Here is a 27,855-nt window from a genome sequence, read left to right as displayed (position 1 = left end):
GACAACCTGAGCCAAATTCAAAATCATATTGGCTTCCACAATTTCGCGCTTAATCTTGTCAAGATCCTTACTTCAAAAAAAAAAATACACGCAATAATGACCGCTTACAACATGACCTTTTGCAATGGTGCACGAAGCAACCATCACTTGCCTTTTTTACATATTCTCTGAGGTCTTCGTTGAATTAGCCGCACGTCTGAGCTATGTGCTGCTTCCCACACGATAGCAATATCCTGCACACGACATCACAAGTACAGCCGAGGAAGTGCACTTTATGTTTTTGGTGGAAAATATTTTCGTACCACCAAGGCTAATGAAAACAAGGCCTACCACGCTTACAAGGCACAAGTAAAATAACATTAGCTTTCAGTCGCTCAGTGCATAGCTTCAGATTGACGGAAACCTTATGTATACATAAGGCATAACTGCTGCGTTTCTACTCCGCTTGTCTGAGTGGGGCTGCGTAGAGCTTTATTGGGCGACGCATTCTCCTAAGCACTGACTCTGCAACTGCGTTCCAACGTTTATCGGTCAATCTGCACCAGACAACCTCTTACAATGCTCTTCTAAGCTAAATTTCCATCTCGTGTTCACAAGACTTTTCAAGCGCGTTGCACAAATAGCCATCTAACAATCCGTCTTATTACGAGCTCATATTTCACCCAGTGAAAGTGAAATACGAAAGTGAAGGACAACGCGAACCTGGCTGTAGGTCAGGGCGAAAAAAAAGAAGCACCTTCGTCAGGTCAGTCTCAGATTGAAGTGAAGAGAAGGAAAGCTCCGAACCAACATTTATTTTGAGAACCCCATGTTTCGGAGCACGACCGGCTCCTTCCATTTTGCTTTTATTCAGTTTTCCCCAGCCACGTACGCACGTATCTTCGGAGTGTTTGCCTTTCAGTCTCAGGTTGTTTGAGCACAAGTTCTACGTTGTTTCGAGATAACGAGGTTGAATTCCCTTGAATGCGGTGCAACCGCGTACGTCACGTGTTACTCTCGAATTGACCTTTCCGGGAAAGTAATGCTCTGTTGGAATTTAGCGCTCGTGGCTTGTGCATACTTTCATTTCCCCCAATGTACTCGCTCTAGAGAAACCTTTTCTCTTAGTAATGCCAAACCAACGAGCCAAAACTCTCCCGCGATGGCGTGTCCGACAGGTGCATTTTGGGCTGACCTATGCGAGTGACCCCACTGATGACGTCTCTTACGCAGAACTCATCGCCAGGAAGAAGAGGTGCGAGGAAAAACTCCTTTATATGCAAACAATAGTTAGAGTGGTCTCTAAACGTGACAAGCGTTATCGCACTCATTCGGCGTAAGGGCTGAATTTCACGAACCATACAAGTTTTCTTCAGTACGGACCATTTAAACGAATGTCATTTTCTGTGGTTTCATAGAAGGCCTCTCCAAAGGAGACCTTCATGTGGCCGTGAGGAAGAGAGACTATATGACTCATGCTATTATCTTTTCACAGGTACTGGTAACATTACAGGTAACGTGGGGTGTTAGGTTCTTCGCAGTCTACAGATAGAACATTCGTTATTTTCATTCGGTAGCCTTCATTAGGCAAAACGAAAAACTCGAATAAAAGAGCGCTCCTACATTGAAACTAGGCTTTGATACGCTGACATTTATTATGCGTAGTATAGTATTCACGGTGGTCGTTGCGAGACATTAACACAGTCATTAAAATAATGAGCCGATAATTATCCACTTTACACAGTACGTCTCTAACCAAACAAAATTCGAGTACCATTACAACAACCAATATGCCCTACATAGTCGAACATTATCAAGATGGGAAAACAATGATTGTAGGTGACAAATTCATGCAGGTAGCGTTCGCTACATTAAAAAAATGAAAAATGACTCTAAATGTCAAGTTAAAAAAAACTTCATGCGCTGGATTTTGGTACATTTCTCTGTGCAATACCCATGGTATTCTTAAGAGTTAGAATTAGTCTTTTCAACACATGTAACTGTATAGTACACTTTGGGTTCGTTGGTTATGACTGCCTCTTTACCGGAGCCGAATATTAACAACAATATAGGCGAACGTCATTCTACGCAAAGAAATGTAAGTTCTCCTGTGAGATCTCGGTATGAGAGCGCACAATCAAAAGCATCGCTTCAAAGCATGCAGCATGGCAAACAGGAATTAGCAAATAAATTTTCTACAAAACAAAGACTGGCGGCTTCGCTGCAGGTTCGCCTAGACGATGAAACAAGTATACTATGCAGTTGCACGGCTACAAAATAAATCTTGTAGCTTTTACTTCTGTAGTCTTTCAAGAGTGACCTTTGTCATGAAGCGTAGGCGCGTGGTTTATGTTCTATTCTATACGCCACTGCGCTTTAGATTTGCTTAAGCCCATACTTTGACCTTGTTTGCAGTCAAAGCACATCAAAATGATGTCTATATCGTTCATTGAAGCTTTTACCTAACACTTTTGCTTTGTGCAGATCGAACAGATTTACATTGATGGTTTACATTAACCTGCCGCTAGAGCTGGTCAGCAATGGTGCATCCTATTGTAATCCGCATTCGTAGTTTTAGCATCTCTTGAACAGTGGTAGTCGTTTCAAAACGGTTAAAATAAGGCACATGGCCTTTAATCGATTCGTCGCCTCGGAGCTGCATTCATGCGACAGGTGGCGCTGATTTAAACAGCTGCGTCAACTTACTGTTGGAACGCAAATATGTGGCAAGCGTTAGCGCGCGGGCTGTAATCGAAGTTGCAATTCGCTGGAGCGTCGAAAAATACATAATAACCGAGTTTTGTGCCAAGACCACACACACACACACACAAGAAAGGAGACAACACGGGCGCCTACTTGAACTGTTGAAGTAAGCTTGTGTGCGTGGTCTGGGCGCGAAACTCGTTTATCACGTCGGATAACCAACTAGCCCAGCAGTTCGCTGCTCCGAAAAATACACACTATTTAAAATTCCTAAACTTTTTTTTACCACAGATGTAAAAGAACAATGTGGCCAAGAACGATCGACTACGCCATGACTCATCGTCCGAGTACTGCAACATAACATTCAGAGCAATATGCAAATGGGCTCGAAGAGCCGGCACATACTGTTGACCGCTGATCACTATTCCTTTAAGATGAAAACGTTTGAGATGAAAAACGTGATGAAGGTTGTTGCTTAACCTGAAGTCTCCGTAAGAGGCACTACAACAAATTCAAGGCAAAGGTGCGCGGGGGAGGGAAAGGGAGGCGGGGAGGGAAAAGACGGACGGAGAGGCCGGCAAAAGTGGCGGCTCAGGTAAGTGATGCAACGCGGTAGGACAGGCGCGCTCGTACAACAATAACATCACGCGGCGAGGAACAATGCGCCTATAGACCAGCGCATTACATACGCACCTGCGGCGAGCATCACCGACGTCGCGGGCACGTACACATGCAGGACACCCACGAAAGCTCACGGCATCTCGACGCTCAGAGAGCACACCCAACACTAACCACGCGCGTGACATTCCAAGCGCGCACACAGAGAGAGAGATAGAGAGAGAGAGAGATAGAGACAGCGAGAGAGAGAGAGTGTGTGCACTGCTGCCATGCCCGCATACGTAAGCGACGCATCTGCTCGGGTCCTCGCGGTGCCCGCATTGTGTTGTGGGGCTGGGTCGCGATCGGTAGACGAAAGCAGCGCGGCCGCGGAGAGCGGCGCAACTCGACAGAGCCGCAAGAACAGCGACACGTGCTCGTACATCCCGACACGCCGGAGAAGCGAGCTTGCTGGGAAGATTCGCGAGAAGTAGAGCTTCCGAGAACTGCACTTCCGGGAAAATAAAACAATTAAACAAAATAATCCGGATGGCTATCGCCTCGGACCGCCATTACTGAATTGTGAATTCAAAAGAAAAAAAAAGAACGATACAATAGAGGAACTTTCCAAAAGCCATCTGCGAATGGACCGACTAGGCATAAATGTCACGAAGTGCTTCGAAAGGCAACGGAGTCTCGCGAAGCCACTCCCCTGTTTCAACGAGAGAATGCATTTCACAGAGACGGCAGAGTTTTTAACAAATTGATATGGCGACATTCCTAAAAAAAATGAGAGAGACGTTACCGAAACAGTCCAATAATGCTGTCAAGAGTGAGAGGGATTTAATTTACGGGAAAAGGCAGAAAGGTCGGCCTGAGCGGTTCCAGGCTCAGGCTAACACCCTAGAATATCGTCAAAGTAAGCGAATATGTTATACTAACCGCAGAAATCCAATGAACGCGCCAGGAATGCTTCCGAGGTGTATTGCAATCGTCGATAACGGATGCTTACAGATGGCGACACATATTGTCGTCAACATGTCTCGGTAAAGGGCGCGCACAGCGTGAAGACGACGGCAGCAGCGGTGCAAAGACGACGGTGCGAAGACGGTGGAGATTGTGGCGCCGCGACGACAACGACAGCATTATCAAGAAGGCGTTACGACAGCAGAGTCGCGACAGCGTGACGACGGCGCAAAGACTGCAGCAGTGCGACGACGAAATCGCGACGACGGTTGCATGACAACGGCTCCGCTCCTGCGCTTCCTCCTCTGCTCGATCACTGCGAGACGCGAGCCGCTCAAGATGCGCCTTTCTTTTTTTTTTTCTTTAGCACGCACTGCGGCGATCTGTCTAAGCGAAGCTGAGCTGCGCGGCAAATCGAGACGGCGTATGTGGACAAGTGAGACGCGCAGCCGCGGCGGACGCAACCCGCAACCGCCCTGTGTGTCGGCGGAGAAATAGCGCTGCTCACGGAGGAAGGAAAAAGACAGGGGGGGGGGGGGGGAGAGCACCGCGCAACGCGTTTGAAGCCAAGAGTGTCGTCCCAACATGTGACCAGACATACAGGCAGAGAAGCGGAGCAGCTGCCGGTCGAGCGCGCATCGATTAAAAGAGACTACCCGTAGAACAAAGAGCCAACTACCGTGCACCAAACGTCTCGGCATATCTCAATTCTTGCTCCGTGATCTCGACGCAAAAGGTCACGTGTTGGGTTGACGCTGAGCAATGCGCTGAGCAAAGGGACTGGCTTCGTGGAGCGTTCGCTTGCCAAGTCTGGCTGCGTGACGTAATGCTCTCTGCTATCTTTTAACGCGATAGCGTATAAGGCTGCCTATCGCAGAAAATCCGGCGTCAGCGTCCCACCTTCAGCGTCGACCATCGTTTCGGTAAGGAATAATTCCGAACCAAGCATACTCAACCATGCAGTCCGTCCGTGTAGCGAAAAGAAGTTGCGGCATGAACTTAATTTCTCAAAGTAAAATAGATCAGGAAAATCGTAAAGTACGACGTACATACAACACACAGACATGACAGCCTCGGATTTTAGTTTGAATATATGAGAAAACATAATTCTGTTACGCGGAAATTCAAACACAAATCCCTTTTCAGCGTTTGTACCGGTCATAGACCAGCCACGCTGTCCGAGATATGCACGCGCTGGCGCGAGCGAATCTCGGAGGCCACGGAGTGGCGCACCCGGTTCCTTGCAATACCTCTAGATGGCGCTCGCCTCCACCGCATCGCGGCCCCAGCAAGAGGTCGCGTCTCTACCAGGAAGTCCGCCTTCGTGCATAGCGTTCGATGCTGGCGTTTCCCGGCAAACGTCGCTGTTACATAAACTGAAGTTGCCGGGATGCGTGAGAAGCACACAGGGATCTTTGCATGCTATCGCGTTCCACTATGAAAGGCGAAGCTTAAGCGTTCTCCAAATTTCATCCTTCCTCCATGGTGCTGCTGGAGAAACGCGACACAGCGCCACCACCCATGCCGCAGCAGCTAAACTTTCCGACGCCACAAACCTCCCGCCAAAGAGTGCAAGCGCCTCAGGAGAGCTATGTAGTAGGGGTTTGGCGACGCATTGCGCCCTGCAACTCGGTTGCGCGAGAGCATGCATATTTCGGTATCCGACGGCAACTTTCTGTGGCAAAACATTCAAAGCTACGCGCACGCACTCGCGCGTGCGGAGCTTCTGCTACTATGCCAAGTAGTGCCGACGATTTGCTGACGGTTTACGGGACCAGGAGACCCAGACATGGACACCAGAAAACTAGGAACAGCAAGAAACGGAAATCATTTTCTTAAGCAAACTTTTACTTATTATGAAATAAATCGTGAACAAATTAAAAAAAAATAGCTCCAATCCACGTTTTGAAGGTGGTTGCCAGCGAAGCTGTGGTATCACTTGATCCGATAGACCATGTGATGTAGCCTTCAACTGCGTCCTGCCGAGCCAGAGAACGACGCCGTTATGCATACTGATGTTACTGTTCCTTTCGTCGCTCATCGTATTCGCACTACTCTTCAGGCCCCCTAACTGTGCGTGGTTTGCTTTGGGCAGGAACCACTACGTCCTGCCTAGCCTGAGCACGACGTCTTTGTGCCCATTGCCGTTGCTGTTTCGGTCGCCTCTCATCGTGTTCGCGCTGCTCTAAGGAACCCTGGCTATGTGTGGCCTTTCCATAGCGCTATCAGAACACAAATGAAATCAGTTGCTAGGCGCGTTCTTCTTTTTCCACATGAAAGTGTAATTACGTCAGTCCTGCTTCGTGAGCTACAGTCGCCGCTTCCCGGCAAGTGCAGCTTATGCAACCCTAACATTTACTGAGAAACGCTTGTGGCAAATCACCTGCGCAAGGACAAATTTCTCGTTGTTTCTTTTTTTGTATTTCCCCGCACGTTCGGTGCCAGCTGCCGCGCATGCGCGGAGCCGAGCGCCATCTGGTCGTACTGCGAGGAACACTTCGCCACACGTGACGCGCGCCTCCCGCTGTGATTGGTCGAATTTTCGCCCACGGAAACGACAAATGCCATGGACGTAACAGCATAGAGCCTCGCTGTAAAAATAACAATTGGTACGCTTCGTTTTACGCTACGCATAGCTTCCAGTTGCTTACAATCGCGGACTACATGCAGATTTAGTCAGGCATTCGTGCCTTTTTGTCAGCCGATTTGACAGAGATTCTTTTTATTTTTATCTATCAAAATAAACGTTCATTCATTCATTCATTCATTCATTCATTCATTCATTCATTCATTCATTCAGAGGCGCAGTAAAAAGAAAAAGAAATGTTCGCTTCGTCCCCTTAGCTTATTTTGGCTGCGCTTGCACAGAACGTTACCTCCAGGTATAGGCACTATAAGCAAGCGCCCTTTGCATCGGCGCCATTTCACCTGCAGAGCAAGGCCGGCCGCGGATCAGCGCGAAGACGAGCGAAATAACCAAATGAAGCTATTCGCCTTATAGTTAATTTTATTTTACCCTTCGTGTTCAGTGCCGAAGAAGAAATATCCCGTAAAAGATTGATACAAAAAGAGGAGGGGCAATCAGTGAATGCCAATACCATTACGTAGCGTATCGGCTTGCTTTATTCTCAAAATTTTTTTTTAGTATAATCTGGGGCAGTTAACGCAGCAAGCGACTATTTGAACCTTAAGATGCCACTATTGCAGTATGTTCGGAAAGCCTTATATCTATCGATAAAATTCTGATTGGTAGAATGAAGGGGGAGTGCACTCGAAAGAAAAGAAAACAATAAATAGGGGAGCGTTGCGTAGTGGACCGGCTCTAAGATTAAGGTTGAACAAGTGGGGTACCGATGACAGGCTCCGCGCCTGCGGCTGTAGCCCAGTGGCTATAATGTTGGGCTGCTGAGCTGGAGGTCACGGGCTCGATCCCATCCGCAGCGGTCGCATTTCGATGGGACAGAAGTGCACAATCGCTCATCTACTTAGAATAACGCGGACGCTAGAGAATCCTAGGTGTTTTCAAATTCTCTTCGCTATCCCGTGGCCCCTGCGGCACGCCTTAAATCAGATCGTGGTTATGGCAGGGCACCACGACCATTCCTTTTTTTTTCCTACATAGCAAAGAATAGAATAAGTCCTTCTCGCAAGGAAGGAAGTAACACTCGGAAATGCGAGCAGAGAATGGCAAATCATGCGTGGCTGTGCGTAATAATCAGCAGCAGCTTTAGTTCGTACATTTTCTCTAGTGTAAAGGAGCTGGAAACTCGACGAAGTTAACAAATATGTGCCACGTGCATGCATATTTGAGAAAAGCGACCATTCAAAGAGAGTTCCAGTTTAAAGACAAAAGAAACAAACACTCTTAAGCTGTTGAAGAAGGACAAAATTTCCTTTCGTCCAGTTGCTTTTCTTCGCAAAACACGAGGGCCTCAAAAGAAAAAAAAAGATGTCCGAAAACGTAATCCGCGACAGTCTTTTTCGCGCACACTACCCATTATTTCCAGGAAAAACCAAGGAAATAGCACAACGCCATTTGCATAAGAACTTAGTAGTTGAAGGAACGTAAGTGGTAACGACTGCAGCAATTTCCACTCGCTTGCTTCATCCGCGACCACGGGCAAGCTTCCTGTTCTCGCGCATTTCTTACACATTGCCCGCGCTGAAACTTTCGCTGCGTGGGCTGGGAAGACTTGAAGAAACATGAAGCTCGAATATGCTTCAGTCTCTTTCGCGTGCTCGGAATACTAGCGCTCCTGACTGGCAAGCTACTGCGAGCTGCTTAAAAAAAAGCTACGAAATTGCGGAAATGACGCAAAATTGCACGAACAGCAAACGTACACCAGACCCTGATGTTCTAAGAAAAAACAGGCTCTACTGTGTCCACCAATGTTCATTTGCATAAGCAGTCATGACAGGAACTTAAGACGCTGGCGTCTCAGGCGGAACCGAAAAAGAATAATAAAGACTGTAGGCGCACATAGCAAACAGCTTTTACAAACTGGGCTTCCCGAAATCGGGCTAAATTAGGCAGTACCCATTATACTTTGTATTTTTCGAGCCCCTTCGCTTGGCTGCTATAGCAGGAGTGTTAGCGCTAGTGTAAGAAGTATAAGAGAACTATAACGTCAGGAAAGGCGTAGGTTGCTGTCAAGGCGTTGCTCGGTGGCCCATATGAGCCTTCCTTCATAAAGATCTTGTTTTGTTTTCGTAAGATAAGGAAGCCTTTCTCCTTCAAAAAATTTAACAAATGATAGTGCTTCTCGAACTTTTCCCCTTTTCGGTGTTTCCTTGTTGATACTTCATTCCCTTCCACTGCGCTTGGGTTCTTGTCGAAACTACTGCCCAAGTATGAAGGCCCCTATACCGCGTCGTCGAACGCACATCTCCGGTCAATTATGTGATTTAGACCGTTGAACCGTCTTCGGACGCGCACCGTCGTGGAGGAGACGTTGTCAACGTCGACCGCCTCAAGACTTAATACGACCCAATCATAGTGACAAGCTGTCAGGTTGCCGGGTAGCTCCCTTTTCGTTCCCGGGATTAATTGTAGAAAACGATCCTCTCCAGCGTCCCAAAAGCGGGCGGCTAATAAACGCCTTTACAATTTCATTTTATTACCTCAAATATCCCTAATAAACCGGGTATTACATAAGGGCTGGGTACATAAATATAAGTTGTACAGATATGTCAATGACGTGCACACAAGCGATACAGGTATAGTGAAGTGGTAATATAAACGTAACTAATACTTCCTCGTCTACAATTCTTTTTTTTCGTGCACAAAGCGATTGCTGGCCGGAATACTATAGCAAGGCTATTTCTTCCAGGAATAAACAACAAACGTACAAAACGCGAATAAATGCCTTACATAACTGTAATCGTTGTCGGATTGTTTTGTGGGCCGAATATCCTGCAAAACAGGATTCGTCCAGTGCAGGACGAAGCTTCCTTTCCAGCAATATCAAATTATCCTTGCCTTGTTACAGATAACCCCCTAGTTACGCATGGAACCTCCCGTAATTTTATTACACCGCCTAATTTTCTTCTATTCTCTAGTGCACTTTCATTTCTTTGCCATCAATTTTCTAACTCTAAGAACGGTTTTCGCTGCATGTGTGACACGGTCCACCCAACTCTGTTTGTTTCTCACAGTCTTAAGTAAAATATTGGCTAAATCTGTTTGCTTACTAATCCACAGCGTCATCTTCCTGTCTCTCAAAGTTACGCCTATCATTTTAAAAGCAAATCAGCTTTGAAACGTTCTTTACACGCCTTCTTCGGTTTGGCATAGCCGCTTCTACTGCTTCTGCTGAGGCGGGTTTGGGCGGTATCTCGGCCGATATATTTTCCGATATGTCTTCCACGTTTACATTTCCCTTGTATGGAAACACCAGCAAATGGGTTCACCTAAACCCTGTACGCTAACCAAAAACTTAGTGCCATGAAGCACTACACAGTTTGTAATAATAATAATAACACTCGTATGAAAAATCTCGATACATCATGTTTGCTCTTACGTATATTTAAAGAATATCGAACTTTTACTGCGAACTCTTAGTAGTACATTGCAATCAGCAGCTTCTTTTTTTATATGTTATTTTCTTTCATTAAGGTATTTGGTAAGTGCCACTGCGTGTTTGCTCATTCTTGGCTATTCCACCAGAATAGGTAAGCCCCACTGCGGCACTAGAGGTATTGAGTCCTTGAATGTACCTACAAAACCCATCGTAATTCTTTCTCCATACGCCTATCTTCGCCTTTCTTCCACAAACGAACATCATACATCGTCCGTCGCCCTCGTGACATTGCTGCATCGACGTCTCACATATGTGCATCGTTCCGATTTGGTGGTTTCCATTTCAACGTAGCTTGTGGGCGGCGTACTTCACAAACGTAAAAAAAATTCGTGGTATTAACGCTGTAACTTTTTGTGTTGATAGACACAAACATTGAATGATTATACCGGACCGACAGTGTCACAAGCTGTTTTTGTAAACTAATTGAGACGGTGGTAGACAGTCGATTGAAACGGCGATGTGAACACTCATATGTGTTTTCCAACTACACGACCGGTTCTGGACATAAGCGGTCTACAATAGATGCAGTATTAGACATTGTCACATGCGTCAAACATGAACAAATGTGTGGAACTGTGACAATAGCAGTATTCTTAGACATTCAAAGAGCAGTCGACACTGTAAGTCACATACACGTCCTTGCTGGTATGTTAGAGCTTGGCCTACATGGCCGAACACTGCGATGGATATCAAATTTCTTGAGCGAAAAAAAAGATATTTATGGAAACAACCGAAGGAGAGAGTAATTATCGCATCATCAAGCAGGGCGTTTGGCAGGGCAGTGTTCTTAGTCCGTTTTTATTCAGCTGTGTTATTGCAGCCTTACCACAAGAACTACCGTCTGGCCTATAGTATTCTTTGTACAAGGATGAAATCTGCAAATGGGCCTCTGGATCTCATATACAAGACATTGAAACAACTCTGCAAGGGGGTCTTGATAGTATAGACACCTTTTCAAAAGAAAGAGGCACGAGTCTCTCATACCCAAAGACAGCCGTACTTCCTTTCGCCAGACAGCTGAGTAATTTGGAACTTACTCTTGAACGGACAAACTTTGATGTGAAAGAGCACAAATTTCCTGGTGTTATTCTTGACCGCCAGTTGTCATGGGCCTCACACATCAGCGCAATTGAAAGAAAGACCTATACTGTAAGAAGCATACATCGGCGACTCGGTGGCACAACGTACGGGGGATCAGTTTCTTCACTACTAAAAGTTCATAGTTCACTCATAAAACAAAACAAAAATGCCTACTCAGCACCTATTCTACATGGTTTATCGCTACATTATGAGGAAGGTTTTCAACGTTTAGTGGCAAGGGGGCTATGAGCAAGGGGGCTGTGAGCCTTGGGGATCCGCAGGTTCAAGTTCTGTAGTAAATGCTGAAGCTCGTCACCCACAATTTCCAGTCATACGGAAGGTTGAAACATGCCGACGTATTTATCGAATCTTAACCCGACCCGAGAAGCATCTATTAAAGTTCGCGCTTACCAAACGAAACAAAAGCAAAACTTATGATGTTTTTCAAGAACATAAAGCATCATTACCAAGACATGAATTATGCAAAGTGGATTTTAGCTACCGTCCTTGAACGTTAGCAACTCCTAAAATAGAATTTTCAGTCGGGGGGATTATATCCAAGAGAGACATATTCGTGGAAGCCGCACAGCAACTAGCACTTTTCCAAATTTACTCATTTTATCCCCAGTACATCGAGGTGTATACAGGCGGTTGGTGTCATAAAAATTCCTCGGCTTCATCATTCGTCATTACACGTTTGGCGCTAAAGAAAACATTTAAATTATCGCGAGAGACATCTTCAACCACGGCGGAACTGTTTGCAGTCCTGGGTGCTTTGTGATTCGTAACACAAGAAAAAGAAATGTACAAAAATGGGTTATTTTTTAGCGATGCGCAAGCCGCTCTCATATTACTACAAAGCAATAAAAAAGTTATTTGAACAATGTGTTATTGTATGAGACTCTCAAAGAACAGACAACAGCAAGCGTAGTGAATCACGTAATTGCATTTCAGTGGATACCCGGGCACTGTAATATGCAGGGGGTCCCACATAACTTGAGCCAAGAATTTAAATATGAAAGGCGCGTCGGAAGCGAATTCAACCAAACGCATACTATTGGCAATATCCTATAGGAACTCAGACAATCTTTTGTTTTCCCCCAACCTCACTAATTATTTAGGCTTAATTACGTAACTTTTAAATTATTGGCTGAGGACCCCAAGTATGATACATAGATTTGTGGAGCACCTTCAAAAGCCACCGATAGAGTTGTTCCCTTTAGGATACGCCTCACGTAGTCCTTTTTTCCGGGTTGTCAAGGAAGCCCGCGATATATGAAAAAAGCCACGAGACGGAGCCCTTGCGCTGTGGTATCGTGCTGCTCTCAAGCGTGCGTTGTGTGAACAAGGTCGGCTCCCGTTGGATGACGGCGAAATCGCATGCTGCTGGCCAAGCGCTGCCGATGAGATAAAGAACGCCCTGTCGCTTTCTCGTGGCCAGTCATGATGCAGCCGACATTGTTCACCGAACGCACGCTTGAGAGCAGCACAATGTCACTGCGCAAACGCTCCGTCACGTGGCTTTTTTTCATATTTCGCGCGCTTTCTTTTCAACACGGGAAAAGGGACTACGCGAGACGTATCGTAAAGGAAACAACTCAATCGGTGGTTTCTGAAGATGCTCTACAAATCTGCGTATCATACGTGGGGTCCTTAGCCATAGTAAAAAATTTGGGTAATTAAACCTAATTAATTCTTGAGTTATGGGGAAAACTATAAAATTGTCTGAGCTAATATAGGCTATTGCGAATAGTATGCGTTCGGTTCTATTGGCTTTCGAGGCACCTTTCGTTTTTAAATTCCTTGCTCAAGTTATGTGGGACACCTTGTATATTCCTGGTAATACTGCAGCGGACGCTGTTGCGAATCAGGCGCACAATAGCGCAGAGACAAATCGATCTTCCGCTTTTGCATAGTGAAGTCCCTCTGCTCCTGAGGCAGATATCCTGTCGTCTCAGCATAACTACTTGGTTTGATCAGCAATCTAACAACTCGGAGGCATACTTTAGAGACCCATGCATAAACCTATCAATTCCGTCAAATCTGAGGGAAAACCGAAAATTCGAAACATTAGCGCACTGCCTGAGGCTTGGTACTGCATTCACGAGACACTTTTTATACAGCATAAAATTTCCTCTAGTCCGCAGTGTTCTTGTGGCCATCCAGATGAAGATGTGTATCCTCTCCTCCTCAAGTGTAATAAATATGATTCCCCACGAAGGGTATCGAAAGCAAATTTGTTCCTTTTGGACTAAATATCATTCACTCCAAAAAAGATTCTTGGTCGATGGTCAACTGCACGCCTTCATGAAAAGGCACTTCTTGCTTTGAAAAAGCTCTTCGAGGGCACCAACATTTCGGGAAAATATTAAGTTTCAATTTATCTAATAAGCTAAACGAGTGATTTAAAAGTTGTTTCGGGTTCCAAATTGTTTTATCCAGTGATTGCAATTTTTACGTTATGTGCAATTACTTGTGTTCTGTGTTTTATCTATTCGGAATATTTCACTTTATATACGCGTATGTGTACTGAACTCGTGCACAAAACTTTGCGATTCCTGTATTGTTGGACTGCATACTTTTTATTCGAATGGTGTTCTACTGAGTGTCATCTTTTGTCTTTCTCCTCCTTTCTTGCGCATATTTGGTTCATTTACTAAGCGACAAGCGGTAGCCGGTGCCACCATAAAGGCGCCTACCTCTCCTATTGTTCGTTTCGATAAAAAAAAAACATTGAATGAGGTTACATGCTGCGTTGGATTAAAAGAAACGCTACTGTGCGTATCCCCGTTGGTTGTATAGCACTTAAAGAAAAAGCTTTACTAACACTTCGCTTCATGTAAAGTCAAACGTGTGCGTTGGATCTGCCTAATTTTTAAATGCAGCTGCTGCCGCCCAGTGCACAGTACCCGTCTCAGAACGGTTCCTCGCTCGGTGAGCATCATAGACCGCGTTAGTAGTAGTGTCACCTACGGCTAACAGCTGCAACTGATGCAGCTGTACTCGTTTGGTTCCCTACTACTCGTACCTCGCCAACGAAAACAACCTTCGCCTAATTGAAATTTCGTCGTCGAGCCCAGTCTGCATGTTTTTTTGTTTTTTTTTGTATCCATGACTCGTCACAAAGTTTTTAGCTTCTTCTCTATATATTTTTTTTCTTTCTCTCCTTCCGATATCTTTCTCTTTTCATCCTCGTGCCTCTTCTCCTCGTGCAGGGTAGTCAACCACAGCCACAATTGGTTAACCTGCCTGCTTTTCTATGCACCCTTTTTATTGCTGTCTTCTTTGTCAATCTCCAACGTTGGCCCCATAAATTCGTACCGATAGAACGAAATTACATTAAACTTCTCTTTTTAAATATAGAGGTACAAGCTGCCGGTCACTACTTGGCAATGCCTGCCGTATCCGCGACAATGCTTTTGTTATTATTCAAATTTGTTTCTTATGATCCCGGTTCCCTCTGAGCAATTAGCTTAGATAGACATGCGCTCGCGCTGATGGTAGAGGCTGACTGCCAATCAGGGCGATCCCTCAACACACTGGATAGAAAGGGCCTGGCTGCTCATCGTCAAAGTTGCTCTTCAAGTACCGCGCTGAGTGCTGCAATAAAGTAATGGTATCACGGTGGTGAAACGTAGTATGAAACCAGTGAAGCAAACAAGGCAAAGACTGTGTTGTCCACTTCTCTTCTCTTGTGCCCTGTCTGCACGCTTCACATTTTTGCATAATGAAGCAAACATGAGCGCAGAAACTTTCTACTTATATTTATTTATTTTTAAATTCTCGAGATCATGCCTCTAAGAGTGATAGCTCGTGGGTCTAGAACTAGATTTCGTCTTCCCGTCCGCGTGGGCACTGTTTAGGCCTAAGTAACATTTTGGTTTCCTAAAAATGAAATACAATTCCATTTAAGTGAATCAAAGATGTAGCGTAGCAAGCTTAAAGAACTTTTACTGAGCTATAGCGGCGGAAATACAAAGATACACGAGTTTTGTGACGTCACGCTGGGGGCACCGCAACTGCGGTTTCAACACAAATTTCAAAAGTTGGAACCTTCTTCTTAACCGTTTCTTGTAATAATCAACCGATTAGCGCAAGATTCTTGAAAGTGATGCTTTGAAAGAACACTTTACCTGCACTAAACTAATTAAGTGTTCCTCTACAGTATCAAGGACATGTGGGGAGGAGAGCGTGGTATATTGTATAGTGCGCTGTACAGAAAAGGAACGCAATCAAATTCGAAGAGTCTTCGAACGTAAGGCATATGTTGAGAAGCGCATCCCTTCGAGCAGCACGGCGTCAAACATCCATTCCACGTACTAATGCTACGGCACATGCTCCAGTTTTTTGCATTGTCGGCTATGTGAGAGAACCAATCAAGATTTCAATCATTATGTTTTTCAATTAGATAGGAAGCTCAACGCGAACAATTCATTTTCATCCTATATTAGTGGCATCTAGAATGAAAAAAAGAAAGACTGAAAAGCCAGGACATTAGCTGGCATCCGCGCACATATGCGAGGCCACCGAGCCGTGCTTCAATAGTAAACATATGCCTGCCAAGATTGACAAAGAGACTGTGTGGCAGATATTATGGCAAATAATGCCGCATCGCCTGAAACATATCGCGATCCAAATGTACATACGTGCTACACGTGACGGGTGTCTCAGTGTACCACTAAGACATTGAAATGCACGGGAGGAATGACAGGCTCCCGGACGGTACTCCTTTTGTTTTGCAATTTGACAGCGAAAAACTCCCATGAAAGCAGCGAAACGCTCTTTCTCTGAACGCCTGAAAAATACATGAAAGTCCGAAATGTTCCTCAGTAAGTGCCCTAGGCAGTCGTAAGAGAGAGAGATAGAGAAAATAATGCAGAGAAAGGCAGGGAGGTTAACCAGAGATAGTTCCGGTTGGCTACCCTGCGCAGGGGGAAGGGTTAAGGGGGATAGAAAGAGAAGCAGAGTGGAAGGGGGAGATAGAAAGAAAGGGAGACAAGCATGAACAAAGCGCGTACACTATAGAGCGGTAGGGGGCGTTATTCTTAGTCTGTCGTGAAGCCCCGTGGACCGCAAGAACCTTAGTAGCGCGAGTAATGCCTTCAACGCGGATGTTATTTCGGAGCATTGGCCTAAAGCTTTCAGTTCTGAAAGTCGTAAGAATTCGCTATGTTAAGAGGCGCCCAAGCGCAGAATGTGCATTGCGCGCGGAGTTGTTGCGGAAACTCGGTTCAGTTCAGTTTATTGTCCTTAAAGACCCACGGAGGGGGTATGACATAAAGGGTGTGTTTTACATAAGTTCCACGTTTTGTATGCATCATTGGCTCTGTGCAAAGTGATCAACCAGACGCTTTTGGAACAAAGACGGGCAAGCGATGTCAACAATGCCAGCAGGAAGGCCGTTCCAGTCTTTAGCTGCTCGAGGAATGAACGAGGCGGAAAACTGAGCGGTGCGGGCACGCGGGCGTGCCAATTGCTGCGTCTGACTGGTGCGGTAGAAGATGCGTGCGGCGGCTACGATGTATGGCGCATGATGAAGGGTGCCGAAAAAGAACTTGTGATAGAGCTCAAGACTGGCAATGCGTCGGCGATTAGACAGCAGTGTTAATACGGATTCCGCTTTAAGAGCATAAATGCTGACATCGTATGAATATTGTGAGTGAATGAACCTAGCAGCGCGGTTCTGAACCGATTCAAGTGAGCTGATAAGACATGCTTGATGTGGGCGCCAGATTGCAGATGCACATTCCAGTTTTACGCGAACAAACGATTTGCATGCAAGCAATTTTACGTTTCGTGGAGCCTGACGGAGATTACGCTTTAAAACGCCTAGTGTCTTATTAGCAGAGGATATAATGTCATAAATATGCTTATTCCAGCACATATCATTGCACATAGTAGCACCTAGGTAGTTATATGGCTCGCCTAGTTCGACAGGCATGCTTCCGATTTGGTAAGGAAATACCAGGCGATTACTGCTACGAGTGACTGACGTAACTTTACATTTTTTAGCATTGGGTGTCATTAACCAATCGTCACACCATGTTAGAAATATCGAACGTTCCTCCAGCGCCCATCCGCCGATAAACATGGAGCGATAGGGAGACGGCGCAATTGAAAGGCAATAGGGAACACATAAAACAAACTGCATAACTTGAGGCAAAGCGCCAAAAAAAAAAGAACACGAGGACACAAGAAGGCAACGAAGACGCAGCGCCCAGCACTCTGTTTTGTATAAAACAAACTGGCTGCAGGCGCTGCTGCTGGAAGGTTGGTGAATAATAAAAAAAATAGAAAGCAAAAACTTAAATCAGCGCTTAGTTAGATAAATGCACTAACGTAAGCACATTAATACCGCAACCGAACATTGTAAACCTGAGCGTATAAATATATTTAGAGAGTTAAAGGCCCCGGAAAATGTTGAAGAGGCAGCTTCATGGTAAAGGGGCGGGGGCAAACAAAGCCCAGTTTCAAAGGTGATGCTTTATCGTCACCATCATCATCAACAACAACGTAATTATTATCATCATCAATATGGCAGTAGCCATCGCATCCCTTCAATGCCTGCTGGTAGGAGACTCCTTTCTTCCCTTCACCGTTTCCCTTGAATATCATTTCAGGTCGTTACGGCTTGTCACCTATGCGTTGCTTTCACTGTAACGCGCAACTGCTTTGTTCTCTTCAGTGACAAGATTGTGCTTTGGTCGGAGTTTGACGTTTGTTTTTCGTTAATAGTTTAAAGACTCGCAGTATCGCTTTGTCTTTCTCTCTCTCTCAAACTTCCAAGCACTTCCTTTCCTACATCCTCGTGAACTAGACCACTCGACCGCAAGAGCTGAGCCACAGATAATGATACACTGCCGGTGCTACTAATAAAACGTGTCAGTGGGTTCAAACAAAAGGACTCACCACCGAGGTCAGGTGCCCTGCTTGACTGCCAAGGCGACGACTTGGGCTCAGCCTCGTTGAAAATTAAAGCCTGTCTCTCTCTCTCTCCCTCTTAAATAAGTATCAGTTGCGAAAAGCAACACACAATAACAAATGAAAAATAACATTTCTGATGGTCGGAGGGGCCCAAGGAAAACGCACACGCAGCGCCTCGAATGAAGTCAACACTGTAGCTATTTTATTGCAAATTTGAACAAGAATCCGACTCATGTAATGCAACTGGTAGTGTTTCAAAGCTGCGGGCGTCCAATACGTCGTGCACATCTGCGCTAGCGCAACCTCGCCGTGGAGACGGCCGCTGTATAGGTGCTGCATTCTTCGCCAGCTGTGCACTTATAGAGCGAAAGCTCTTTCTTTTCTTTCTCGATTAGAACCTACAGACCCTCACGACAACAGCGAGTTGTGATCAGCAAAAGAGAGAAGAAAGAGATCGTGTTTGTAGGGAGGGAGGAGGAGGGGAGGGGGGTTGACACCCCATCGCCGATAGTGACAGCAGTCGTCACACATTTTCCAGGTACCCTGCTGCGACCACATGTCTCTCGGGAAATGAGCCACGAGCAGCGGCTTGCACAATGCGACGGGTCACGCGGAAAGGAACGCGAGATGAGAGGCGAGACGACCGAGAGAACGAGATACGCGATGCCATGTGGCGGGGCGCGTTACGCAGACGTGGCAGTCGCGTGGTTCAATTACGCCCGTTCCCCGGACGATCTCGCGTGTTTTGCCGGAAATTGCTTGATTAAGTGTGGCTGTGCCCCGATAAGCGCTTTTCGTGTTATCGTTTGAAAAGCAGGGGACGAGATTCTTTTTTTTTAAACATTTCACCTTTAACTCGTGTTTCATCTATTTAAACAGGAGTAAGAGCCTAGAAATGCTGATCTGACCACAACTAGATATCTTTTTTTTTTCAGCACCTAATCCCGCAGTATGTGTCTTTGTTTAAACGACGATGTGGATGCCTTATGTCAAAAATGAAACAGTAGTGTATAGAACATATTGTTTTTGAGCCAGCACCTGCAACTGTTTTTCTGATCTCTTCATATCAACTTTGGAGTCGGATGTGGCTAAACCACGGAGGGCACGGCAGCCTCAAGTGCTTCTGCAACTCCCTCCAGCGAAGAACGTGATCAGTACAGTACGTTTCCCGCAAGGCCGAGGCATGTTTTGCACCGCGGATCGACGCGCCGTATGAAATATGGATCCAGGATATTTTCAATACGACGCATTACATGCCGAGCATATGCCACTTTAACAGTATTTATCTATAGGCACCTACGTCTTGATGCTCTCATGGTCGTTTCGCTAACTTGGTATGTATCAAAATTGGCATAGCATGACAACAGCATATGACGAGCATAAATGGTAAGTCATGACATGAGTTCCATGTCGGTCACGAAACAGCCGCCTACGTCCTGGTGCTCTCATGGTCGTTTCCTTAACTTGGTATGTATGAAAATTGGCATAGTATGACAAGAGCCTATGACGAACATAAATGATAGGTCATGGCATGAATGTCATGTAAGTCATGAAACAGCCGCCTACTCCTTGGTGCTCTCGTGGTCAACGGTGAGCTCCCAGCGCAATGATTCGTATAACGTTCATTCTCAGAGGGCGTGAGGCCTGGCGGCTTTTGCACACTTGGCAAGAAAACTTACTCTAAATTACCTTCCTAAGGAATTGGTAGTTGTCGTTCTATGAAATACGCGACCTTGCATAATTTTTGGTGGACCACCATAATGCGCAAAGTAGAGCTGAGAACGTGATGCAAATCGTCTGAATGCGGGATGAAATTTGCAATCATATTTCTGCATTATTTCAGAGTTGTTGGACGCAAAATATATTGCCCAATTATGTGATACAATGCAGCCTGTAATAGTTAACAAAATGAATACGTATCAATAAAAATATTTTTATATGCCGGAAAGACAGCAAAATGGCCTTTTTTGCGCGTATAAGGAAATCAAATAAAATCGGGGATTACATAACAATGCCTGTAGTAAAGCACTATCTTTTTATGATATTATAATGAAATGCCTGGTTTTGTTTATTTAGGATTCATGTTGTACGATGTTCTTTTTTTGTTACAAACAACATGACTTGCTCAAAAGGATGCAAACCAAACGGCGTTCAGGTAAACCAGGCTTCTTTTCGCAGAAGATATCTTGCGAAGGCATTGCTTTAGGCCTGATAAATGCCTCACAAGGCCTGCAGCTAGGCTAGTTGGTTCACGGTATATAATAAAATTAAAAGGGCACAAGAATGAACACGGACGCGACTGAAGACCACAAGCGCTATTAAACACCAACAATTTCACACACACACACACACACACACACAAACACACACACACGCACACACACAAACATACCCACTCACACACACACACACTAAAAAATTAATCAGAGAGGATGCAGTTATCGGCTGGTGCGTTTCGCGTGGAACGACCCTGGAGCGAAATTCGAATGGCCTGTTGAAACATTGGAGCGGGGCACCGCGTTAATATTTGAGCTTGCCGCAGAGGAAGAAAGGAGAGGGAATCGCAATGCGACGTGCCCTTCCCAGCGACGCAAAGAAAGACCTCATGCGGAACCCAAGTACCTCTGTGAGAATGCTGACTGCCAGTGCAATGATTTCACAAAGCGAAACTCATCCCTTCTTTGGCGACGAACCAAACGAAGGGATGTGCACAACATGCAAGCAACGGGACACAATCCGCAAGAACATCGTCAACGAAATTACCTCAACGTATCCAGCGAGCCACATTGGATGATTGGGTTCGCTCTCTACATCAATCATGAAGGTGTTTCCCATCTGCTAGCGAGGCTTGCTGAATTCATCAACGATCAAGGTGGACCAGGCCACTGTCGACTTGGGAACCACCCCGAAGACAGGAAAAACCACGAAGACTCACACGTGGGGGGCATACACACACGGCTCTAATGCTTAACGCAATTGGGGCTGCTTCTGTCCACAGTTTTTTTTTTTTTTTCAAATAAAATCAGGCTTAGTAATATCGCAACCAAAGACGGACAAATATTGCGTTAGCAATTGTATGGACACTCCAGGTGCATTTCTGCAGTCGGCGCCGGCGTCGCCGTGAGGTTTCGTATTAAGTCCAAGGGCGATAAAACTGTCGCCGCAAGCTGTGTGCTGTATGTACGAGTGAAAGCGGGCGAGGGTGACTCTCCGAACGCGGGTCAATCTCGCGTGTGCGAGCTAGGAAGGGAGGCCGGAAGCGCGCCCTCTCCTGTAGCGAGTGAGGCACGGGGGCGAAGCGAGTGAGAGGGGTGTTTTTCTCCTGTGGCTGCTGCTTACGGCGCGACGGTGCGGGCACCGTATCTTGAAGCTGATGTTGACGTGGTTTAATGTACCCGCCTTTGCAGGCATCAACTTCAAAGCGATCTGGGATGTTCCCAGAGTGGGCGTAGTGCCGGTAGCTTCGTGTGCGCTGTGCTTTCGACGTTTCGTTCGTGCTGAAGCGAGAGATGCACGAAGGTCAATTAGATCGCGGCTGCTTCTGCGATTCCTCACTCCAGCATTTTGACAACGAGTTTCCGCGCTTATCGAGTGTGATGTGTGACACCGAGCTTGTTAATTCAGCTAAAACACGTTGGCGGGCTAGTTGGTTTGAATCTACGATATAATGTGCAAGTGCGACTGAACGAGGACGTAGAAAAAAGGAGACACACAGAGACAGTGCCGTCTCTGTGTGTCTGTCTCATCCTACGTTCGCACTCAGTCACACTTATACAATATATCACTGTTAATTTAGGTAGTAAACGAATGTTTACAAGTTTATTCGGCAAATAAAGCTATTATTCTTACTTAGTATTGCTACCTTCTAATTTGCTATCGCAATCGGTGCTTCGCAGGTATAATCAGACGTGATTAATATATATATATATATATTTGTTGGTTTGGTTAAAGTCTGGTTCACCAGCTGAAACGGCAGTGAAATATACTGTGCAAATTCCACGTACGTCGCACACTCCTTTCCTTTATATATATATATATATATATATATATATATATATATATATATATATATATATATATATATATATATATATATATATATAGCAGACGTCATTATAATCTTCTTATTTATTTCTTTTGAAATGTTTTGATGTCGTACCTTTCGATCTTAATACGTCTTCTACATCGGAGCACGGCAGCTAGCCTCGAAAAGAAAAAAAGGAAACGCCACCAAGGAAAAAAATAAGAAATACAACTGTCACTAACTTAGTATGACGTTGGAGGAGATCAAAGAGCGTTGTCCTACCTCGAAGTTCAGCGATTCGCGACCTTTTCAGGCGCTACTGCGCTCTGTAGCAACAAGACTCGCGTGTTTCATACGGAAACTCGAAGTCGTCGCCGCTGTCGTCGGCACCGTCCTGCTTCAGCAGGTGCGACGGCTCCCGTGCGGCGTGCGATCACGAGGCAGCTGAGCACGCCGAGCCCGCTCCGCGCCACAGTGTTAATGCGACCGACTCTATAAGGAAAAGCTCCCCGCAGCACCCATGCATTGAAATCGGCGACTGCAAGGGCGCCGCCATGTTAGTTCGCTGTGCAGGCACGCCGGCGCAGGCGAAGGCACGCGATTGAGACGAGATTAGCAGTCAAACGCGAATCCCCAGCCTTCATCGCTATGGTGGCGCCATCTTGTTCGGGCGCCTACAAGAGCAGGCTTTCACGCGCAGCTAATTTTTACATGAAATTTTAAAATTGCCATCGGAATTTCCTCAGAAACATACCGAATTACCTAAAAGATTGCGCAACATAGCTGCACCTTTATCCTTTGGATTTTCTTTTCTCGTCCTGCTTTTCCGCATGACATGAGGGCCGCGTGGCCATCACTCAGTGTTATGGAGCCCACGCGGGGCTCCCGAGGCTGCCAACGCCAGTGCGCGAGGGCGTCTAGGGAGCGCTGGTGCCTAGAAGCGCGCTGTCTTTCCCTGCCACGTGTCGGAGGTCACGCCATTTGCTAGGTTTAGGTGACGCGGTACAATTGAAGTGGCGAATGGAGCGGCAGCACGGAACGTTCGTATTTTGGGGGGACAAGCACGCGCGCTTCTCGCTGCCGGGTTTTCGACACTTATTTGCTTTCTGTGAGACATCGCTTTATACGAGCAAGAAACAAAGATGCGCGTCGGTGGTTTCGGGGGGCAAGCCGAAGAGCAGCTAATCTGAGAGCGCCGCCAGCACGCACTGTGTACACAACATGAAACCTTTTCCCACTATCCTTATTTAAATTACCCAGGGACTGGCTGTAGGTGTTTGTCTTTAGACACTTGGAAAACGCACGAAAATGTGCAGCGAATAGGATGCTGTATACAAAGCACTCAAAATATAAGAAAATATAGGCAGTGTTACACTGAGCGGATTTTTATTCATTGCTGTTAACGTCCTGGGCGGCTTGCAACAACAATTATTAACGAACATAATAAGAAACTTAAGAACGCGTTCTTAAATATACCATTGACAACGCCCAGTCCAAGCAAGAATGCGTTCTTACATTCGTTATTATTTTTGTTATTAAATGTTCGTGCAAGCAGCCTCTGGTTTCAATGATCGCGATGTTTTCTGCCTACTTTACGAAGGATTTGTCAGGAAAATCTCAAAAATTTATTTATTTATTTATTCAGTATACTATGCAAGGCCCATAGGGAAACGAGTAAGAGAGACGAACAAGAATATTAGAAGGAAGTGCAAAATATAGATTGCCACAAAGGAAAGGAATAGTATTGCACACTGCAAGCAGAAACAGACATACGTGCAAGGTATATAAGGCGTATAATCGAAGTACGTAAATGCAGCAATAGCGTTGCCCACCGAAATAAAGAAAGAACAAGCAGTTCATAACATATGAGGTATGAATCAACAATATAACAAATGTCTGCAGGATATATATATATATATATATATATATATATATATATATATATATATATATATATATATATATATATATACATATATATATACGCGCAGGCATAATAATAATGGTTATTTTAATAAATATTAGCAGAAGGAGAAGAAGAAGAAGAACCGTTGTCCTAAACGCTCGGAGTGAGGAGAGGATGCGGTCTGAGTGAACCATATTTTTTCTGCCAGACATGGTTCACGCAAATGCAAGCCAAGGCGACGGAGATATCTGCAAAATTTTGCTGTGTTTATGAGCAAGCATAAGCTGATAAGATTTTCTACGTGTAAAGTGCGAATGGTGGCTTCGATACAACGTCTGCTTTTCGTTCGCTGCTTCTTTCCATGTTTGCTTTTTTACGTCATTAGGCGCTGTGTCTCATACGCTCAATCACTCGAGAACACGTAGCCCACCGATGTCTAAATATGACATTCCAAACTGTAGAACCGACGTTCCTGCGACACATGTCATTGGATATTTGCCAAGCTTGTGTTCTCACCCCCTGATGGGGATTTCACTTTCTGACGTTGTGATGTTTACGAAAGAAAAAGGACTCCGTTGGCTGATTGCTATCGATTTTACTTAGTGTTACTCTCGTTTCTCAGATCGACACATGACACTTCCGCATTCTTCAATTTATGTTCCATGAAAGTGCTCAGCTTCGGGCTTTCATTTAAAGGTTAGCGGGCTGACCTGTTTTTTTTTTTTCTTTCTTGCTAGGATACTACAATGGCTGGTTCTCACCGTTGCCAGACTTGTCATTTTTCAGATATAATCAGGAATAAGAAGAAGCGCTCCTAACTAGTTTGAAGAAGGACAACCTTGTACAAGCTGTACGACGCCTGAATACAGATAAAGCAATAAAGCAGACCATAGTCGAAATGGGCTAAATAAATGTTCAAATGCCCGTTTACCGCAATACGTGACAGCCTCGTAAAACTTCAGTTTAAGGTACGAAAGAAAATGTAAGGTGATATATATATATATATATATATATATATCATGAATATTCTGAATATATGAATAATGAATATAGGAATATTAATGAATCAAGAAAACGTTTATTGCGCCACCGAACTAAAACACTGGAAAAAAGGCTTGTGTAGTGAAAGTCTACGTCCCGTGAATCAATACAACCAACATACGACTGTGACGCTCTTGAAACATTTTTATAAGAAGTTGCAAATCTCACGTAACTAGTTCTGTTTTACAAATGAAACACCACCTATATGGCGCTTTTATGGCGCAACTGCATTGAGTGAGCGTTTTATGGTTAATTGAACAACTTTTGTGGACGTGATTTATTGTATGCCAGCACAACCATATTTTCAAGAAAAAAAGATCGAGACTGTATTGAACTACACGATTCTTAGCAGCTTTCGTAGTCCTTCCTTCACACACTGTTCACAATTTCCTAGCGTTAGGCTGATATGCAATGAAAATAACATTGATTGTCTATTTCACTTACGTTGTCCCCGTTCTGAAATAAGTCTTATCTATTAACTGGTTCATAACGCATAAAGCTTAGCATACAAGGCCCACCTGTTCGACTCCAACACACCAGCCACTCTGCGATCGTATAGTTATATAACCGATGAACATGCACACCTGAGTGAAGGGCGCGACACTAGAGCTAAAGCTACAGTGCACATTAAAAATATGCATATTTTGGCATAAGGTAAGGATCATACTTGATGGGCTATATTTAACGGGAAACCACTATCCTACGAACCGCAAACTGCAGAAAGCCGAGGACGGGATTCCTGCAGCTGTTTATTTATTCCGCGCCCAAGTGGCAAACGTCAAACATTCCCTAGCTCCTTCAGTCACGAATTACGATCGACTGTCGATAAATGTGTTAAATTTGCATAACTTTATGACAAGGTGCTGGATACACCATTGTAAGCAAGTTCAGGGAGATTGAGAATGACTCTCTGCATGTTATAGCGACACATCATAATTACGTAGTAATTAAATATTTACTCGTTGTACAGTCAGTCAGGCTATGTTTCTTCATTTAAATATTGTATCAGCCGCTCTAGTTACATGTACAAGTGGGTGTAAGCATTGCAACAAGGGAAAAATATCTTTCGCAATTACTACCGGAACGCCCCACTTCAAACGTCCCTTCAAACAAGGTAGCGCCTTCACCGAAGGGGTCGTCTCAAGCAACACATTTCACTTGGAAGTGAAATAGCTGTGCTCGAAGAAAGCAGAATGTTCAATTTATTGAAAGCACAATGTTCCTTGTCTTTTCCTTGCGATTACTGCACAGTAATTACAAAAATAAGACGCGTCCACAAACGTGTACGCCGTGATTGAAGGGGCTTGACTGAACCAACAACAAAAAGAACACGCACGTAAGACGGTGTGCTGGCATGTGGACTTGATCATGCGAGCTGGGCTAGTTAAACATGGAAAGCGGAACTGGTAATACTTTCTCTAAGTCAAACGTTACAGGGAACGCATAACGCGCCGATGTGTATCCCGAGAACGTGTAGAGGCCGGTCCCTACTCTCATATCACGGCCACAAGTTGTACGGACCCTCACTTGCGCATTTAAAAGAACAAGAGGCAGTTGAGCGAGCCGGCGTGCACGTATACCTGACGGTGAAACGGCGCTAAGGACCTAATGAAACGAGGAAAGCGACAAAATGCTGAATTCAACGACTCAACTTTGAGGCTGACGTACAGAAACGCCGCGATCGGGGGCACGCAGCTACGTTAGCGCAAGCGCGCGAACGTGATATCTCGCATGACAACGCTGGACGGAGACACACGATGATCCAGCGCTTTTGTCCTGCCCATTTACTCGTCCCTTTCATTTGCACGCGCCGCTCCGCCATCGCCCCTCTGGGACATCTTAACAAGCACGCACACGCACTGATGTGGGCACGCTCACCCGCACACACCCACAGCTGGATGTCTGTCTACCTGCTCGGCCTCCGTTATACTTCCACCCACGAGCTGCGGTCGCAGCGCAAAAAAGGACCGGCAGGCAGGCAGCAGCAGGGATTTCACTGCGCCGCGCCAGTACGTCTTTTGTGATGCGGACAGCTGCCCCTGGCCGACGGCGAGCCGCGGCACGAAAATGGCCGCGCAGCTGTGGATACGGCTAGAGCGCTGCTGCCGCTGCCCCCGCAATGACGAGAGAGAGAGAGAGAGAGCCAACGAAGTAAAGCCGGCCACTGGAGAGAGAGCGGGTGCTGCCGATGCCTCCCAAGCAGACTCCGCAGTGTTGGGATGGGGGCCGCAAACCACACATTGCAGAATGTGCGTGCGTGCGTGCGTGTAACATTTAGAGACAACGAGAAAGAAAGAGAGAGAAAGAGGGCTGAAAGGCGGAGGCGTGGCATGCCTGCAAGGGACTCGCTGTATAAAGCTAGACGGGCAGCGGTCGGTTGTTTACGACATGTCGCTCCGCCCACGGGAAATTGTGTCCCACTTTAGAAACCTTCAGCTTGCGTCTCCGAGGGAGCCACCCCGAGCGCGGAGCTTTCGCCTCACCGTGCTTTATGCTTTCTTTCTCTTCGGTTGTTTTTTCTTGCCTTATTTCCTTGTTTTCTTTTTATAATGCCA

The 27,855-nt window shown here is 45.5% G+C and overlaps 1 protein-coding gene across 4 annotated transcripts in view; it reads right to left on the bottom strand.

Annotated features, from left to right (window-relative positions):
* Positions 1–27,855, bottom strand: part of LOC126543862 (synaptotagmin-1-like) — a 252,245-nt gene that overhangs the window by 105,278 nt on the left and 119,112 nt on the right. Inside the window, exon 1 of one of the 4 annotated variants that reach the window (XM_055062406.2) lies at positions 4,222–4,245. The exons of 2 other annotated variants lie outside the window; for them this stretch is intronic. The gene's annotated coding sequence lies outside the window, so the exon portion shown is untranslated. Of the gene's footprint in view, positions 1–3,375; positions 3,479–4,221; positions 4,246–27,855 lie in introns of those variants that run through there. One more of the 4 variants, XM_050190995.3, reaches the window with a different exon arrangement.

The sequence above is a fragment of the Dermacentor andersoni genome, chromosome 10 (genome assembly GCF_023375885.2).
Source record: "Dermacentor andersoni chromosome 10, qqDerAnde1_hic_scaffold, whole genome shotgun sequence".
Lineage (NCBI taxonomy): Eukaryota > Metazoa > Arthropoda > Arachnida > Ixodida > Ixodidae > Dermacentor > Dermacentor andersoni.
This window is presented reverse-complemented; position numbering and strand designations above follow the sequence as displayed.